The sequence below is a fragment of the Ceratotherium simum genome, chromosome 16 (assembly GCF_057802395.1).
Source record: "Ceratotherium simum simum isolate JZ-2026a chromosome 16, ASM5780239v1, whole genome shotgun sequence".
NCBI classification, from domain to species: domain Eukaryota; kingdom Metazoa; phylum Chordata; class Mammalia; order Perissodactyla; family Rhinocerotidae; genus Ceratotherium; species Ceratotherium simum.
In genome coordinates, this window is record NC_141915.1 from 34,071,798 (window position 1) to 34,092,098 (window position 20,301).

The following is a 20,301-nucleotide window of genomic DNA, read 5'->3' on the forward strand; positions in this document are numbered from 1 at the left end:
CAGAAAGACATGATTTCTACTATAATTTGGAGCTGCTTACCAAGTTACAAAATATTTGAAAGCATATTTTATTTATTTATTTATTTATTTAATTTATTTATTTAGTGAGGAAGATTAGCCATGAGCTAACATCCTGTTGCCAATCCTCCTCTTTTTGCTGAGGAAGTTTGGCCCTGGGCTAATATCCATGCCCATCTTCCTCTACTTTATACGTGGGATGCCTGCCACAGCATGGCTTGATAAGCAGTGCATAGGTCCATGCCCAGTACCCAAACCTGTGAACCCCAGGCCACAGAAGTGGAGCATGTGAAATTAACCACTATACCATGGGGCCGGCCCCTGAAAGTATATTTTAAATACTCAACTGAGGCAAAATGAGAGCAATATACTTGCTGTCTGTTCACCAAAGCCCCTTTACAACTGTTAAATATTGACTGTAGATGTAAATATGTCTTCTCTTGCTTATTTATTAGAACTTGACTAGAATCTTTCCCTTAAAAAAGTGTACAATACCGTTTTAAATATGCATCTATTTAAAACATCATGAAAGTACTACGTACCTAATTGTTCAGTCTATAGTAGCATTTGTTCAGCATTTGCTTTCATGCAAACTCATTAATGCTCTGTGACCATTCAGAGAGTACCACCCTCACTACCAGCATTTACCACCGGGGTGAGGTTGCAGGGCCAGTACCACTGATTCAAAATAACTGAGTTACAACACTCTCTTCTCTTGTGGCTGTTGTATTTCCTTTTGAAGGCATTTAAGAAACTGTTTCCACCCTAATCGCATAAAAATAAATGTCCTTCCATGTGCACCTTATTTGTGACTTGATTTTTCTGAATTTCCCAGATTCACCTACTTTATAACTCCCAGACCTTTCAACATACCTGGACATTGGCTTCCATCTTGTCTATCATTTGCCTTTATGTCACCCCTTCAGCAGAATCCTGGTCTAGTCTTTCTGATCTTCATGATCTTTTTTTGCCCCTTGCCTCTTTGATTGTTATAATCACATAAAGCTTCAGGTAAGCAAATTTCCTGTTACCACCCAGCTTCCAAGTATCTTATTAACATTGGTCTGCTTGAGTTTAGAAAAGAGGATCAGAAAGTGTAAATAATTTACCTCATTAGATGATGTTTTTCAAAGTGGGTATCAAGGAACACTTGTGTCAGAACCATGTGATGATCTTGTTAAAAATGTATGTTCCTAAGATTTGGCCCAGATCTGGTGAATCAGAATCCCTGGGGATGAAGCTGGAAATCCGAATTATTAACAAACTCTCCAGTTGATTTCTACACATACCATATCACTGTAGCCAAGTTCCTTTAAGAAGCTATCTTACAGCAGAATTCTACTATATATCTAAAATTCATTTGTAGAGTAAGTAGAAATGAGCAAAATAAATTGAAGTATTTGTCATCATGCATGTAAAATCATTACCAGATTCCCTTTGCAAAATTACATACACATCTTTAAAATGATTAGTCAAAGTTTAGGTCATGATTTGACCTACACAATTCTTCTACTAGGTTTAGAAATATTATCGCTAGAAAAACATCAGATGAATATACTTAGAGAAAAGAATAGCAATAATGTGTCTGTGATTGTATGCATGGAGTTTTTAGTATATTCTCCCCTTCCCTGTGGCTTTATCTTCACAAAAATTTCAGAAACACTTCTAAATAATAGATTATAGGTTCTTGGAGAGCAAAGGCAATACTTCCTTCCATCTCTAAAATATCCTAGTGTGATAGAATGTCCTGAGTTCTCTTTAAACATTAATGGTGATACGCAAACTCTTCTAAATAATTTTACTCCAGACCGTTGTTACCAGAATTTCCTCTTGAAATGATCATCAATAACCTATTTATATGTTAGTATAATTGACAAGGAAAAAGAGAGCTCTAATGTCAAACTTTGTATTTTATGTTGTAACTGAGACTCACCTCTCAATAGTCAAGGCTCCTGGTTTTGGTATAGTTATGTTGTCAACATAAATACTCTTAGAATAGGAATAATCGATAGTTTCAAGATCAGAATAACAAAGTAAATTTGTACAAAGAGACAAGCTTATGACCTTTCTCTATATTACAACTTTTTCCACAATCAACCTTCCTTTATGGCAGCATAACAATGACAGCCCGTAAGAAGCAGTGACAACAGTATTAGAAGTAGAAAAATAAAACACTCAAAAATAAGACACTTTCTTCACAATTTGAAGACATTTGTCCTTGGACAGCTCATTTGGATTTTTCTTCTTAAGAGTTCTGTCCCCTTGTGGTATACGGTTTCAATACATTAGCTCTCTGAAAACCCACTGAATGATTTAGGTGCCACTAACATCTTGATACCAAGGATTTTACTTAGATCATCATAAGTCTTTCACCAATATCCAGTATTAATAGATGAGATGTACCTTAAAAACACATTAATTGTAGACATCAAATAGGAAGAGATAAAGGATAAGATTCAGTTTCACAAAAGAAAATATGCAAATGTTCCAAGACAAAATTAAATCCAGTTACAAGAGACTTTTCTATTATGTATGCAACAGACTTTTCTCCTCTCTATGCATGAGAAAAATGTAGGGAATCAGAGATTTCTCTTTTGGCCCCAAAATCTTGACCTGAGTATTTCCTTAATAATCAGAGTTGAATTATCCCTACCGTCATCAAATTTACCACTTCATCCTAAGTATCAGCTACCAAAATGTGCAAGCATTATTTATGACAGTGACCAGTACATAACAGCAGCCCGATAAATGTTAATTTACTAGCACTATTGTTATTATTGTCAAAGATTCTACCTTTCAAGAATAAAAAGAGCCACAGCAGTTTTGAAATGGAATTAACATTAGACATACACCTTTTAATCTAACCACGTAACAGAATTTACTTGATTTCTAATTATCTGCCATTTAAACACACATACACAAATTTGAGTCAGCTCTCATAAAAGTAGAATGAATAATTATCTATGGGTTGTGCTTGATACAACAATAAAATATGTTTTTGTGTCTAAATATATCACCATGGCTGGATGTAAGTTTAAAATTTCCACCATTATTTTTATTAAGAAATTATATCCCAATATCCCTCTTTAAAATTCAAGTATATTATGTGGAATGCATCATGCTTTCTCAGCAGATGGCCCATTAGAGGAAGCTGAAATCTTAGGCAATTTAATTTACTGTTGTGTCTACTTCACTCTATATATCCATATATATATGTCACGACCTTGGTTGGGTTCTTCACCTCTTCTTACTAGGATTTCTGTAATGATCTCCAGTCTTTCCTTTCACTTGCCTTTTCTCTATGTTGCTACTATGTGATTTCCACTGCTTAAAACTTTCCATGTTTTCCTGAAGTCTTTAGTAAGAAGTTCCAGCTTCTTAATATAGTATAGAAGACATTGAATAATCTGATCCATGCTCATCTCTGTAGCCATGCTATTCAATCCCTTCCAACCCACCAGCCACACAACCCATATGCACACAAACATGTATTCTGTGTCCTGGTCAGTCATACCAAGCTTTTTGCTAAATGCACTGTTATTTCATGTTTCAATGCTATTTTTCATGTCTTTTTCTGTGCCTGGAAACTTCTATTTTCTCTCATCTGTTTGGTGAATGTGACTTGTCATTTCCCACTCAACAAGCACCCCTTGGAAATTTGTCCTGACTTAAGAGGGATGAATTAGTTGTCCTTCATTGGTAATCCTTTAGGGCCTGTACTTAACTCTACATAGCATTTATCACATTATATTGAAAGTCTTGGCAGCCTTGCCTCTCTTCTACTAGATTGTGGCTTTTACGAAGGTGGGAATGAATGCTGTTGTGTTGGTGTCTCCAGTGGTTAGCATAATGCCTCCCAAATAATAGAAACTCCATGAAAGCTTACCAAATAAGAGAACATGAAAGTGTTCGATTCTCAGGGGAAGGAAAAATAGATGGGGGATGAGGAGGGATGCTTGATGACACTGCTGAATTTGCAAAGGCAGTGTCCTTTATTTCTCCCCAGAGCAATTTAGGTAGCATGATAAATGTTTCCTGGTGCTTGTTGGAGTAACCAGCCTCACATTTATGGTGACTCTCAGATCAAGGCTCTTGAGTCACACGTAAATTTGCAATATACCTCTCTTTCAAACCTTTCTTCTCTCTTTAAATGGTATGATCATTCCTAAAACACTTAGAGTTGCCATGTGTCCCTTTGCTTAATGATAATTATATCAGAATAATGAATATCATAGGATTAGTTCGTTAACCTTGCATTTCTTAAGTTGTTTCTGTGAAACACTAGCTGTGATGTTATAATTATTACAGTTAAAAAAAAAGAGTGAGGGATTCTATGATCAAATATATTTGAATAATATTGAATTAAACACAATTAAACATGTTACATTAGTGCAGGATTTTGCAGTTATTGCTATGCTGCTGTGCATTATAAATCTACAAGAAAGTAAGACGATAAACAGTGATTTCCAAATGTAAATGACAATGAACTTTTTCTTGGTTTATTTTTCCCCCAGAGAGAATCTGGCAATAGTAGGTTCTGTGGACATATTTTAGAACGTTCTAGAAGAGTGCTCTCGCATATGGATCAATGAATAGGTCAAAAATTAAAGAACCCACTTCAACCAAACATGCTCTTTTCTAACAAAATATAGCTTGATTAAAGCAATTCTATAAATATTGACTAAATTATAATAAATTATGCTTACATACACCTAGAAGAAAAAATGCCATTGAGCAAGAGAAAAAGAAATATTTTACCATGGAAGGATCAAATTGGTGCTTTATCTCTCATTTTTGCTTTTTAATTAATCCAGTTTAGTTTAAACTATTCACTTTTTATGCTTACTTTTTGAATGTTTTTGTTTTTAATCTCTGTAAAAAAACCTATTTTAAACTAGCAGTTTATCACATCTGAATTTGTCCCTCTTTCTTTGTTACCTTGGTAGAGAGAAAAGTCATTTAGAATGGAAGACAGAGGACCTAACTGAATCTCAGTTCTACTTATTTCTAATTTTGTGATCTAGGCAACACATAAACATTTTCCGAGCTTCTGTTTTGTTTTATTTATTTATTTATTTATTTATTTATTTATTTATTTATTTATTTGTCAGGAACATTAGTCCTGAGCTAACATCTTCTACTTTATATGTGGGACGCCTGCCACAGCATGGCAGTGTGTAGGTCCACGCCTGGGATCCAAACCTGTGAACTCCAGGCTGCCAAAGTGGAGCGCGTGAACTTAACCACTACGCCAGCACACTGGCCCCAGTGTTTTTTATTTTTAAATAAATCAAGATATTATCTGACTCACTGGGTTTTGTCAGGGATAACCTGAGACATGATACGATGATATGGCAATGTATCTAGTCAGTGCCTGCAATATCTTAGGCACTTAATAGTCATTTAGTCCATCAGTGAGTCAGTCAGTCAATTATCCATTCATTCAACAACCTGCAAGTACAGTTCTCCCCAATAGCTTGTTCCCCCCCAACCAGGTTTAATTTCATTTGCACTATGATGAGTCCAAAGAGATCCTGCCATCTCCACACATCTCTTTCTCCAAAGATCAAAATCTATCTTAGTTATGCTTCAACAAGCATTGATTTCTATCATCTTCCTTTCACATCCTCATTTCTAAGAAATGCTTCTTTTTCATCAAATGGATTTGATGAGCAAACTCAATTCCATAAAATGGCTTTCTGCTAAGTTGTACATTTCTAGAGACTTTGTGTACTTGAGCATTTGAAAAACAAAAATGAAGATAAATCTACCTTTTAAAGGAATTTCCTCTTACCTTAAGTTTCCTGTTCACTGTATTTTGACTAGAAGAGAGCTAAACAATGTAGCCATTGCTCACATGGCTGAGTGGTATTTTCTCCACAAGAGAAAGGATGCTAGAAGTGGTCATGTAATAGCTATTCTTTGAACACACTTTGGCATTGTGCAAGGCATTTTACATGCAGTCTCTCATTTGGATTGTGCCAATGGCACTTTGTAATCAGTGTCATTATCCCATTTACCAACAAGGAAGCTCAATATTTGAAGTTCTGAGAGTTCAAATAATTTGTCAATATCACATAGCTAGTGAATGACAGAGCTGACATCTAAACCCAGCTCCACCTGGTTCAAAATTCACCCTCATTACATGCTACCACACTGCACCAAGAGGCAAAACTGTAGCTGGAATTCAGCCTTTTCTGACTTTAACTGCAACTGATAAATTTGACTAGAAGGTACAATGGAAATGTTTCTGAAATAGTCTTACACTCCAGTTGAAACACATAGTCAAGAAGGGAAAGATTTAAGAGCAAAATGAGGGCTTGAAGGAAAGAAAATAAGAGAACTCTATTGAGAAGCACAAAAGGACAAGTTACTTAGAATATCCCAGAGAACAAACTCATTTGACTGGTTGGCTTTATTGAAAATGCATCATTTCAACCCTCCATGCTTTTGCATACTTGGTATGTGTATTGCTCAATTCCTTGATCATTCTGAAAGCCATACTAAATCATGTACAGATTTCAAATTTATGCATCTCCTGTATAGTTAATCAAGTTTTTAATACTTTGGTTTTAGTATAATTATTTTAATGGGTATATAAAAATATAGACCTATCAAAGATGATAGCTTTATATCCTGCTTAATATCTTAAATTGAATATTGTGTCATATTGAATTTGGAGAATTTTTGAACTTAGAAAAGAAAATCACTCAATGTTCCATGTGTGAATGAATATACTGGCTACTTGAGTTTGGAAATACTATAGACTTTTGCAGTTTATTGTCTAGGGGTTGTTAAGCACACTGGAAAATGAAGCAAGAGGTCTTTTATAAAATAAATCACAGCAACTACTTTGCTAAAAGAAGAGCTTAGAATACCAGCTGGAAGAAATTTAGAATGATATGGAATTCATGTGACCTTGATTTTTATAACACATTCTTTTTTTGGGGGGGGGGGTGAGGTAGATTGGCCCTGAGCTAATACCTGTTGCCAATCTTCCTCTCTTTTTGCTTGAGGAAGATTGTTCCTGAGCTAACATCTGTTCCCATCTTCCTCTATTTTGTATGTGGGTTGCTGCCACAGCATGGCTTGACGAGTGGTGTAGGTCCGCACCCAAGATCCGAACCTGTGAACCTGGGTCGCTGAAGCAGAGCATGCTGAACTTAACCACTATGCCACCAGGCCTGCGCCATTATAACACATTCTAAACTGTATTTGCATGGAAACATGGTGAAAAAAATAATGAAATTTGATGGAGTTGAGAACAAGGGTGGTAAGGAAGGAAGATTTCCTGCATGAAGCCTGTAGCAGGAGCCATATGGGGCCAAAAATCCAGTCCTACAATACAGCAAATCACTGAAACCTTAGATCTAGTGCTGTCCCCACTACAAGAACCCAGCAATACTACATCCACCAAGTCTCATGTTCCCGTCCACCAGAATTATTGCCAAAAATACAAGTCTATTTTGTCTTCTGTTATATCCTAAATTCTCCCAATTCTCATCCCCATACTACTCCTTATATTCCCTTTATTAACCAAACCTTCCCTTCTCTCCCAAACTCCTCCACTGGTATCTTTGTAAGCAAAGATCATTAAATCCTTTGTATCTTCATCCTTTTCTTCACAGTTTGCCTCCATGGTATCCTGAAGACACGATTTTCCTTCCATGAAGTTAAGTAAGAATTTTTTTCTTACGTTCCATTTATCTAAAGACTTAGAAGTAAAGTCAGGGTCCTCTAAGTTCCTTATTGCTGCTTCCAAACAGTGAAGTACTCTCACCTGAGCAAAAATCCTTGCTCCTTGGGGCTCATCTAGCTATAACCCACTTACCTCCTTCATAGCAATCATCAGCAGACTGCCTAACACCACCCCTCCTTCATTTATTGAACACTTTAGCATTTGGCTCACAGTATTCATGCCTCTCTCCAACTTCTGTCATCTGTCTATGTTTCTTTGTTGGGAATTAAACAAACACCTGGCATCTAGCTCCCAGATGCCCTCTCCAACTACAGTTTCCTCTAACCCACTTACCTTCAAGGTCCTTCCATAGCACTTGTCACCACCAGAAATAGTTCTTCCTCTGAAATCATGAAACCAAATACCTAGTCCTTTATTACAACCTTCTGTCCTCTAACTGAGTTGCCCAAGCAGCCCAATGCAACAATTGTTAAAATGCATAAAGGTATCAAGTTGATTATCTTGATATTTTCTCTCTATTCTTTAATCTTTTCCTGTATATTCTTCCTTTTTGCCCAGCTTAGAATCCTAGAATCTATAATCAAAATTAATTTTTTTTTGTTTATTTTTCCCCCCAAAGCCCCAGTAGATAGTTGTATGTCATAGTTGCACATCCTTCTAGTTGCTGTATGTGGGACGCGGCCTCAGCATGGCCGGAGAAGCGGTGCGTCGGTGAGCGCCCGGGATCCGAACCCGGGCCGCCAGCAGTGGAGCGCACACACTTAACCGCTAAGCCACGGGGCCGGCCCTATAATCAAAATTATAGTCACCCCACTATAAATAGTTTCACTTACCTTGTCACTCTGTTATTTCTTTGAACCTGTTTTTTAAGACCTCATCCTCAAATAAAACCTAGTCATTAACTTTCTGTTCTGTGTCTATGAACCTAGGCAAGGCGATAGAAAAATTATAGAAATAGACAGATTGGTATCATTAGTAATTTAAGATTTTCTTCCTCAGACTCTAAAAATCACCTGAAACTGTTTCAAAAAATTATGATGAATTCAGCTTCTACATTCCACAGTGATTTTATTCCCATTTCATTTTGACTGAATGGGAACCCCTCACCTTCCCAGATCTGTAGACCTATTTTCTTTAGAAGCCTATACCTTTTTTTTCTCCTCTTGTTTCTCTGGGAGTAGTTTCCCTCCACCTATGAGAGTACAAGCCACTATATCCCTTTAAGGAAAGGACATCAGACTGATCCCATTGGCGGGCTGAGGGAAGGAAACAGATCTAGCCTGGATCTTGAGACTTCAGCATATAGATAACAATTGAAACCGTGGACTGTTTGTGAAGTGGAAAGTGAAGCAATGACCTTAAATGATTCCAAAAATAAGATTCATCAAAGCAGGAAAAGGGACAAGTGAAAAATCAGAAAAGTTAAAGCCACGTTTTAAAAGTTTTTCAAGGAGGAAGTAGATACATCACAAACACCCTGGTGACTCTGAGAACTGAAAGGTGCCCATTGGATTTTCTAGTAAGTAGTTCTTCGGTAACTTTGGCAAAGAGTTTGTGTGTTGGGACCATAACCTGCTCATGGTAGGCTGACAAGTAGATGAAAATACTAATAATAACATATATAAAGAACTTGTTCAGTCAGTTTAGGTGTGAAGGGAGTAGGAAGGTAACTTGAAGAAATGTAAGCGTGAGGGAGGATTTTTATTTTTCTTTTCTTTATAAGTGACTTGAGGATATTTGAATGCTAATGGAAAGAAACCAGTAAAGAAGGAAAGGTTGGGAATAGTTGGAAAATATTGGAGTATTGAGGAAACATTATCCCTGAAGGGGCAAAAAGGGATTTGATTCTAGTGAGCAATTACTTTAAATCAGGGGTCCCTGGCGGAGCAACTTCAACATCACCTGGGGCTTGTTAGAAACACAAATTCTCAGGCCCCACCCCAAACCTACTAATTCAGAATTGCTGGGTGTGGGGCCAATAAATCTGTGTTTTACCAAGGGATCATGTGATTCTGATGCATGTTAGAACCGTTGGATTAGAGAAATGAAGACACCTCTTCCATTTCAATAGAAGGGACGGAAAAAAAGAGTAAAATGTAGGTAAGTTAAAGATGTTGAAACCCAGGCGAAATGGGTGCAAGGGATCAGGAGGTGCAAACTTCCAGTTACAAGGTGAATGGGTCATGGGGATGTGGTATACAGCATGTGATTGTGGTTGGTAATGCTGTGTTGCATATTTGAGGGTTGCTAAGAAAGTAAATCTTAGAGTTCTCATCACAAGAAAAAAATTTGTAACTATATATGGTGACGGATGTTAACTGGACTTATTGCAGTGATCATTTCAGAATGTATGCAGATGTTATGTTATACACCTGAAACTGATGTAATGTTGCATGTTGGTTGTACCTCAAGAAGAAAAAAAAAAGATGTCATAGGCAGTCGGAAGAGTTCCCATAAGGAGGCTATATTTTCTCAGTAAAATGGGTGACAAGGGGAAGCATTGAGTGGAGGGGTAGCATTGGAGTTTTAAGGATAACTGAAAAATGTTTATAATAACTGCTACTTTGAAAAAAGGGCTAATTGTGAACATATGATAGAATTCCGGGTTGTGTGAGGACTTATCTGAGGTTGAAGAACATGAACCTCTAGTGCAGGGGATTCCTAGAAGCATGATTATTTTTGCAGATATTCAAGGAATGTGAGTGTAAAAGAAGAGAAGGCAGGCTGATTCAGAGTTGAAAATTGATACTGAGTTGAAAATTTTGTAAAGTGTATCTGAGGGATGGACAGTAGGTATAAAAACTGGGGATACCGGCAACAGAGTAAAGAGATGGACTTCTAACTTTAGTCTGGTTAGAGAAGAAAATGAATACAAAAGGGTCATAATAGGATGAGAGGAAATAGAAACTCTTCTGCCCATTTTCTGATCAGATTTTTTATTTACCTTTCAGTTGTATGAGTTCTTTATGTATTTTGGATATTATCTCCTTATCAGATACATAACTTGCAAATATCTTCTCCCATTCAGCAGGTTGCCTTTTCATTTTGTTGATGATTTCCTTTGCTGTGCAGAAGCTTTTTAGTTTGATGTAGTCCCACCAGTTTATTTATGCTTTCATTACTTTTGCGTTTGGTGTCAGATTCAAAAAATCATCTCCAAGACCAATGTCAAGGAGCTTACCGCCTATGTTTTCTTCTAGGAGTTTTACGGTTTCAGGTCTTAAATTCAAGTCTTTAATCCATTTTGAGTTACTTTTTGTGTATAGTGTAAGATAGTGATCTGGTTTTATTTTTTCGCATGTGGCTGACCAGTTTTCCCAGCACCAATTATTGAAGAAACTGTCATTTCTCCGTTGTATGTTGTTGGCTCCTCTATTATAAATTAACTACCATATATGCATGGGTTTATTTCTGGGATCTCGATTCTGTTTCATTGATCTAAGTCTCTTTTTATGGCAATACCACACCATTTTGATTATTATAGCTTTTTTTTGTAATATAGTTTGAAATCAGGAAGCGTGATGCCTCCAGCTTTGTTCTTCTGTCTCAAGGTTGCTTTGGCTATTCAGGGTCTTTTGTGGTTCCATACAAGTTTTAGGGTTGTTTGTTCTAACAATCTAACAATCTCTGTAAAAAATGCCATCGGAATTTTGATAGAGATTGCTTTGAATATGTAGATTGTTTTGGGTATTATGGACATTTTAACAATATAAATTCTCACAACCCATGAAAATGGAATATTTTTCCATTTATTAATGTCTTCTTCAATTTCTTTTATTAATGTTTTATGGTTTTCAGTGTACATATCTTTCACTTCCTTGGTTATACATTATATGTCAATTATACCTCAATAAAAAAAAGAAAATCTGTGTTCGTTTATCTTCCACATATGATTGAAGTCATATGGTAATTGTCTTTCTCCGTCTGACTTATTTTGTTTAGCATAATACCCTCAAGGTCCATCCATGTTGTTGCAAATGGCACGATTTCATCTTTTATTACGGCTGAGAAATATTCCATTGTATATATATACCATATCTTCTCTATCCATTCATCTGTTGATGGGCACTTGGGTTGCTTCCATGTCTTCACTATTATGAATAATGCTGTGATGAACATAGGGGTGCATATATCTTTTGAAACTAGTATTTTCATATTCTTTGGATAACTTCCAAAAATGAAATTGCTGGATCATACGGTATTTCTATTTTTAATTTTTTGAGGGATTTCCATACTGTTTTCCATAGTGGCTGCAACAATTTACTTTCCCACCAGCAGTGTATGAGTGTTCCTTTTTCTCCACATCCTCTCTAACACCTGTTATTTCTCATCTTTTTAATAATAGCCATTCTGACAGGTGTGAGACGATAGCTCATTGTAGTTTTGATTTGCATTTCCCTAATAATAGGTGATGTTGAATATCTTTTCCTGTGCCAGATTGGTGGTTTCCAGAAGGGAAGGGGGTGGGGGCAAGGCAAAAGGGGTATAGGAGCACATATGTATGGTGATGGATGGAAACTAGACTTTTGATAGTGAACACAATGCCGTCTATGCAGAATTTGAAATACAATGATGTACACCTGAAATTTATATAGTGTTATAAACCAATGTGACCTCAATAAAATTAAAAAAAAAAAAGAAAAGGAAGGCTATTGTAGAAAGCATAATGAAAACAGACAAAGAGCTGGAAGGATTGGGGGTGGTAGTATAAAAAGTGTATTGCAGAGAAAATGGTGTTTTCAGGTAAGAGGCAGGTTTAAATGATGTGCACTTGCACCCAAAAAGTTGAAAATATACGGGTTCGTGTTTACTGTGGATTGGGGGCTCCAGAGGGGCACAATGGAAATATTTGGAAGGAAAGGGAACAATATAAGTTCAGGAGAGAAGAAAGAAGCATAGAACAATGTGGAAATTGTGAAACAAAGGGAGATTAACGTCTCCCACATTTACAGTTTGAGGCATGAACAAGGAAAGGAACCAGATAAAATTGCGGAAAACAATTAGTCAGTATAACCAATTGATCAGAATGATGAAATGGTCAAAAATGACTCTTTCAAGGTTTTGATTCCTGGAATGGATTGAAATATTTTGTCTCTTTCAGTAATTTTCTTGTATTTAATTCATGTAGGGTTTTGTTTCAAATTTCTGACGCATTTTATCCCAGAATAAACTACTGTTCTTGTTTGACATAGTCTTCTTGAATTTTTAAATTACATCTCCTGCACTAATTGAGTTGTCTGAAATAAAACTGGTCAAAAATAAGCATTTCCAACTATCAGTATCCACCATAAAAGCTCTTGTGAACCACAAGGGGAGTTGACAACTGTTTTCTGTTTTTGAAAATTAATTTATGTACTTTTTAAATTATTTGCTTTTATATCTTAAATTCATTTTCAATAGCAATGAATACTTTTTAGCTATGTTGTCAATTTATTCAATTGTATACTTGTATTTCAAATGCTTTGAACAAACTATTTCATACAGAAATCATAAATAAATTGACAGAAGTATCTTGCTTATGGGTAGGAAGACACAATATCACAAGGCTGTTTTTTGACCTCAAATTAATCTATGAATATAAAGCAATTGAGATAACAATCCTAATAGAGTTGTGTTTAAATAAAACTTGACAAGTTAATCTTAAAATATATATAGAATTGTAAAGAGCCAAAATTCACCACGACTCTTTTGAAAAAGGATGAGGAGAGACAGACCATTAGACATTAATAGCTTGAAAAGGATAAATTAATTAAAAAATATGGTCTCAGTACATAAATAAAGAGACTACAGAGAATTAAAAGAGAGGAGCAAGTAAGATAAGTGACAGATTACACAGATATGGGAATGAGTGCTTGATAATTGAGAGGGTTTTGAAATATGACAAAAAGTACAAAAACCATAAATGAAAAGTTTTATAGTGATCATATTTAAAATTAACATTTCTGTATGATAAAGAATACCATAAATAAAGTGGAGAGAAACAATACTAGTAAACATGCAACTAAGAAATGATCTATAAAGAGAATATATAAAGGAAAGCAAAATATAAATGATCCAGCAGAAAGAAACTGGTCACATATATGAATAGTAACTCAACTAGAAAGAATATTGAATTTCTAAGAAATGGAAAGATACCCAATGTTTTTGTTAATCAGGAAAGTGCAAGCTAAAATAACATTCTACCATTTCATATCCACGGTATTGTTAAAAATTAATATATCTGATTACAAGTGTTAGCAATAACAAGTGGAAATTGAGACTTACACATTGCTCATGGGGATATAAATTGGTACTACCACTTTGGAGAACAATCGAGCAATCTCTACAATAGGAATAGATGCATATCCTATGATCAAGCAATTCTATTTCTTTCTACTTTCCATAGGGATATTTTTGAGCATGTGTCCAGGGATACTTATTGCAGTACTGTTTAAAGGCAAGGCATTGTTGAGGATATAGCTTTTTCATCAAGAGAATGGATAAGTATACTATGATTTATTTATAATAGAACACTTCTGCAATTTAAAAGTGTTAGCTCTATGTAAAAAAACATAGAAAATTTTAGAAATATAGTTCTAGTGAAAAAGCAAATTGCAAAATTACAGCAATAGTATCATATTATTTATATAAAGTTTTTTTGTGTGTGTGTGTGAGGAAGATCAGCTCTGAGCTAACATCCATGCTAATCCTCCTCTTTTTGCTGAGGAAGACCGGCTCTGAGCTAACATCTATTGCCAGTCCTCCTCCTTTTTTTTCTCCAAAGCCCCAGTAGATAGTTGTATGTCATAGTTGCACATCCTTCTAGCTGCCGTATGTGGGACGCGGCCTCAGCATGGCCAGAGAAGCGGTGTGTCGGTGTGCGCCCGGGATCCAAACCCAGGCAGCCAGTAGCGGAACATGCACACTTAACCACTCAGCCATGGGGCCGGCCCCTATATAAAGTTTTAAAATACACAACAATTTGTACTATTTATGCATATATACATGTGCAATAAAAGCATAAAAACTTATATAAGATGATGAATACCAACAACAGTAGTAATCTCTAGGGGGGAAAGGCTGGAAAATGGATCAGAGAGATGGGGCTTTGGCTTTATCTATAAAACACTGTTTCTTTAAATAAAAAGTGAGATTATAGATTAATAATGTAAACTGATAATTATTATTGGTGGTGGGTAAAAATGTATGTTATTTTATGTGTGCTCGAATTGTTTGATCACTAATTTTAAAAACTCAGGTCCAGCCCTGGTGGCCTAGTGGTTATGGCCTAGTGGTTAAGTTCAGTGCACTCCACTATAGCAGCCTGGGTTCAGTTTCTGGGCATGGACTCACACAGCTCTGTTAGTGGCCATGCTGTGCTGGTGATCCACATACTAAAAAGAAGACAAAGATTGGCACGGATGTTAGCTCAGGGTGAATCTTCCTCAGCAAAAAGAGAAAAAAAAAAACTTAGCATAATAAGAATCTTGAAATTATAGTAAATATGCATCCTTTACTCAAGCTAATGCAGACCTGACATATCTAAAGCAAAAGAGTAAATAGCACCCTACCCCAATGATTCACAATAGTACAATTAGTTCTTAAAGCTTTCTCCATACACCAGGGTGGAAGAGGTCAGAGAAGAGAGCAAAATTGCATTCGTTAAGATTCCTCATAGGAAACTTTGGGGGTGTGCTTCATTCACCTCGAGCCATGAACTCATAGAGTTAGTAAGATGATTAAATGAATTAATACCTGCAAAGAACTTAAAAGAGTGCCTGATAGAGTAAACACTCAATAAATGTTGGTTATTATTATGATTTTAATACAAGAGAGAGATTGTAGAAATGACCAGCTCTCAAAATTACTAGAAACAAGTCAACAAAAACATAATGTAGCTAAGAACTGACGTTAGGTTACACTGAGGTGTAAGTATTCTGTAATTACATACCATTTAGTCTGCATATCTCAAGCAAGGAATTTTGATGACTAGACCCTTGTCTTTATCATTTATAAATGACAGGAATACGAACAAAGGCATTGGCATCAACAATGATTCAGAACCAGCAGAGTGGTGCATTTCACTTTTACAATTACTGTGCATATTATCCCTCCCTTAGCCCTGGCAAAGTGCAAGCATCAATAGCCTTGAAAAATGGAAAAAGTGTAAACTTTGGAGCTGATCATTTCAGGGTACAACTTTCTCTACTTGGCTAATAATATTGAAAAAATGTTTAGTCTGTGCTTCAGAAAATTCATCTTATAAAATAATGTCATCACCGACTTCCCAGGGTTGTTGTGAGGCTTATAGTAGTATAAATGTAAAGCCACAAGCCCAGAGCCTGGCACTGATGGGGGTAACGTTAGTTCCCTGTGTTAAAATACGATCAGCCTTCACGATATTTTGTGTCTCATTGTTTAATATTCCCCATTATTACAACTCAGTCATTTTTGTAACAATCACTTATCCATCACAGTCAACTTAAAATATATCCGTGTTATGGAAGTGTGTAGACACTTCCATAACACGTCTAGTAACTCCATATGTATTACTAAACATTTATTATTACTATGACCACCTTTCCTAATTCAAATCATTCAATACATACACATGGCAATTAGATTAACTGGAAGTTTTAAGAAAATGTAAATTCACACATGTAACTACTACCCATGCAAACCTCTCAATGCTTGAGAGATATCATGGAATCCACCTAAATGTATTTTTCCCTTACCATGTGTGGCAGCAAAGAAAACCAATGCTCCGGCTGTTGCTCTCTCTTAACATCCCCTTCTATGCTTCTCATCTGCGTTTCTTCACCAGAGACCAGTAAAGGATAGATAAGAGGACCCAAGCCAGAGATTGGCATCAATTTACAGTTGAAGTTCCATTGATTCTCTAGCATATCAATAGACCAGTAACTGAAAATTGGTATATAACCTCCTAAGGCAGTTGTCAGAAAATAAGTAATAAAACTGTTTATGAGGAGTGATCAGGACATCACCAAGATGGCGAAGTAGGAGACCCCAGCCTCCATCCCCTCACAAAGATGAACAATTAGCTATCTGTCCTGAATAATTGTTCTTGGAGAGCTCAGGAATCCACGTAAGAAATTTCAGCAACAGAAAATTAACTTGAAATGGATTAAATACTTAAACCTAAGACCTGAACCCATGAAACTCCTAGAAGAAAACATAGGGAAAAAGCTCCTAAACATTTGTCTTGGCAATGATTTTTTGGTTATGACACCAAAAGCTCAAGCAACAAAAGCAAAAATAAACAAGTGGGACTACATCAAACTAAAAAGCTTCCACACAGCAAAAGAAACAATCAACAAAATGAAAAGTCTTCCTATGGAACGGGAGAAAATATTTGCAAACCGTATATCAGATAAGAGGTTAATATCCAAAATATATAAGGAATTCATACAACTCAATAGCAAAATAACAAACAATTTGATTAAAAAATGAGCAAAGCTGGGGCCAGCCCAGTGGCATAGTGGTTAAGTTTGTGAACTGCACTCTGCTTTGGCAGCCCAGGGTTCACAGGTTCAGATCCCAGGCGTGGATGTACACACCGCACATCAAGCCATGCTGTGGCGGTGTACCACATACAAAATAGGAGAAGATGGGCGCAGATGTTAGCTCAGGGCTAATCTTCCTCAGCAAAAAGAGGAAGATTGGCAACAGATATTATCTCAGGGCTGATCTTCCTCACCAAAAAAAAAAAAAAAACAAGAAAAAGAACTGAATAGACCTTTTCCAAAGAAGACATACAAATGGCCAACAAGTATATAAAAAGATGCTCAACATCACTAATCATCAGGAAAATGCAAATCAAAACAACAATTAGATAATACCTCATACTTGGTAGAATTTTGTTTATCAAAAAGACGAGAGCTAAGTGTTGACAAAGATGTTGAGAAAGGATGTGGAGCTCTTGTGCACTGTTGGTGGGAACGTAAATTGGTGCAGCCACTATGGAAAACAGTATGGAGATTCCCCCCAAAAATTAAAAATAAAACTACCATATGACCCAACAATCCCACTTGTAGTTACCTATCCAAAGGAAACAAGATCACTATCTCAAGGAGACCCCTACTCTCTTATGTTCATTGCAGCATTATTGACAATAGCCAAGACATGAAAACGACCTAAGTGTTGTTCTGTGGATGAATGGATAAAGAAGATGTGGTATATATACAATTTAATGTTATTCAGCAATAAAAAAGAAGGAAATCCTGTCATTTGTGACAACATGGATGAACCTTGAGGGCATTATGCTAAATGAAATGTCAGACAGAGAAAGACAAATACTGCATGATATCACTTATATGTGGAATCTAAAAAAGCTGAACTCATAGAAACAGAGAGTAAAAAAAAAAAAAAAGAAAGAAAGAAACAGAGAGTAGAATGGTGATTACCAGGGGCTAAGGGGTGGGGGAAATGGGAAATGTTCTTCAAAGGGCACAAACTTTCAGTTGTAAGATGAATAGGTTCTGGGGACCTAAGGTACAGCATGGTGACTACAGTTGACAATGCTGTATTATATACTTGAAAGTTGCTATCAGAATAGAGCTTTAATGTCTTGCCATAACAACAACAATAACAACAAAGTGGTAATTATGTGAGGTAAAGGATTTGCTAACTAACCTCAGTGTAGCAAAGATTTTGCATATATACATGTATCAAATCTTCACATTGTACACCTTAAACTTACACAATGTATGTCAATTATATCTCAACAAAGCTGGAATAAAAAAAGGAGTGATCATATATTAATAGCTTAGCAAAGTAATATCAATTGCCTTCTCCCTAGCCCTTTTACCTTCCTTCTGGCTTCTCCATGCTTAACCACCAACTTAACCACTAGCAGAAAGTGACTTTAAATTGTGACCTTTAATAGGAGTTTTAAACATATAAAGAGTTGTGCTTTAGAGCTTAAAATAAGGCATTTTAAATGTAAATTTTATTAAAAATAAAAATAGAAGACTCATGAGGAATCAGTAAAGAGCTAGGAACCAAAGTGCAGCCTAATTACACATTTATTTTCCTTTAGCTTGAAGCTTTGAACTATTACTTAGTCTTTCTTTTATTAAAAAGAAATGCACACTGTAGATAAATGTGTATGCAGCACAGTGTTCTCAGGTGAACCTGTGTTCTGACAATAATGATTAATTAGTTAACGGCTGTGGCTAATTTTGTTTTAGGACAGTTTTAAAATACAATTTTGTAATGAACCTATAGGCTTACTGGTAAGTGGAAAATCATAAAATCTTAAATGTAGAAGGAAATTTCAAGGGCATCTAATCCAAAGTCGTTGGCAATACAAAAAGCATCCTTCAGTAAGATGGCAGTGCCAATCATGGTACTTGGCACCTACTTGGTGTTCAGTAAGGATTACTTCTCCATTATCTCTGTGCTGTGCCTGTGACATTGGACTATGACTACATTGATTTTAGTAGGACTTTCAAAGAGGACCCTAAGAGAGATTGACCTGTGTTTGGTGAACTTTCGCCAGCGGGTGGAGACTGCTGCTTCCCTTACTAAGAATTGATCACCCAGATGTTTTATCACTATTTCTAAAATTTATCCAAGCCTGATCATCAAGACAAACCAAGAAGTCTTCAGCTTTTCGGTCAATGTCTCCTCTTTCACATGACAATAAGATCAACTTAAAAAAATATTTAAAAACCTTCTCCTGGCACCGCGTCTCCGTCAATCATTAGCCTGACTCTTTCTCCTCATTCACACTAAAACCACTTGAAAAAGTTGTTCTTTCTCAGGCTCTAGTTTTCACTGTCTCTCAAGCCCTGTGCCCACAAATAACATCCTCAACATAGTCAGTTTTGGAGGTGATCTCTTTGAAATAAACACATTTTACCTTTTTTCTCTCCTTTGTAATGTCTGCCTTTAAAAGTCTCATTACTTTGTTTCTGTCTTTAACAAACCCTCTTATAAGCCACCTTCCTTGCATTATAAAGAATTTTTAACATAAATGTCTTAATTATTATCTTGGCAATGTCTCTCACTTAAATTTGACGCTTTCTTGTACATGACATAGCCTCTTTCAGAGTTCTCAAAGGCCCACACACTCATACTACCTTTTTCCTGGGCATGGGCCTCTGTAGCCCAGGTAATTGGTTCCTGGTTTTTTAGTTATAAGTAATTATAAGGAGTTTTCTTCAGCAAAGATTCCCTGGGGCTGACAATAATAGTCTTACTGCCATAATTAAATCCTTTTCTGATAAATCTAATAAATCTATTCTAGGTTAGATGAAAGGTATTTGAGATTACAGTCAGGCGTTGCTTAACAACGGGATACGTTCTAACACATGCGTCATTAGGCTATTTCGTCATTATGCGAACATCATAGCGTGTACTTACACAACTTAGATGATACAACCTATTACACACCTAGGCTAGATGGTACTAATCCTACAGGGCTATTGTCATATATGTGGTTCAGTGTTGACTGAAACGTTGTTATGCAGTGCACGACTGTATTATTCTTGTTTTTGGAATTTTCAAAATAGGAGAAAAGATCAACCCATCACAGGATCACATATAGAAAGTGTGATCTCATTCTCTTAGCAACTAGGCAG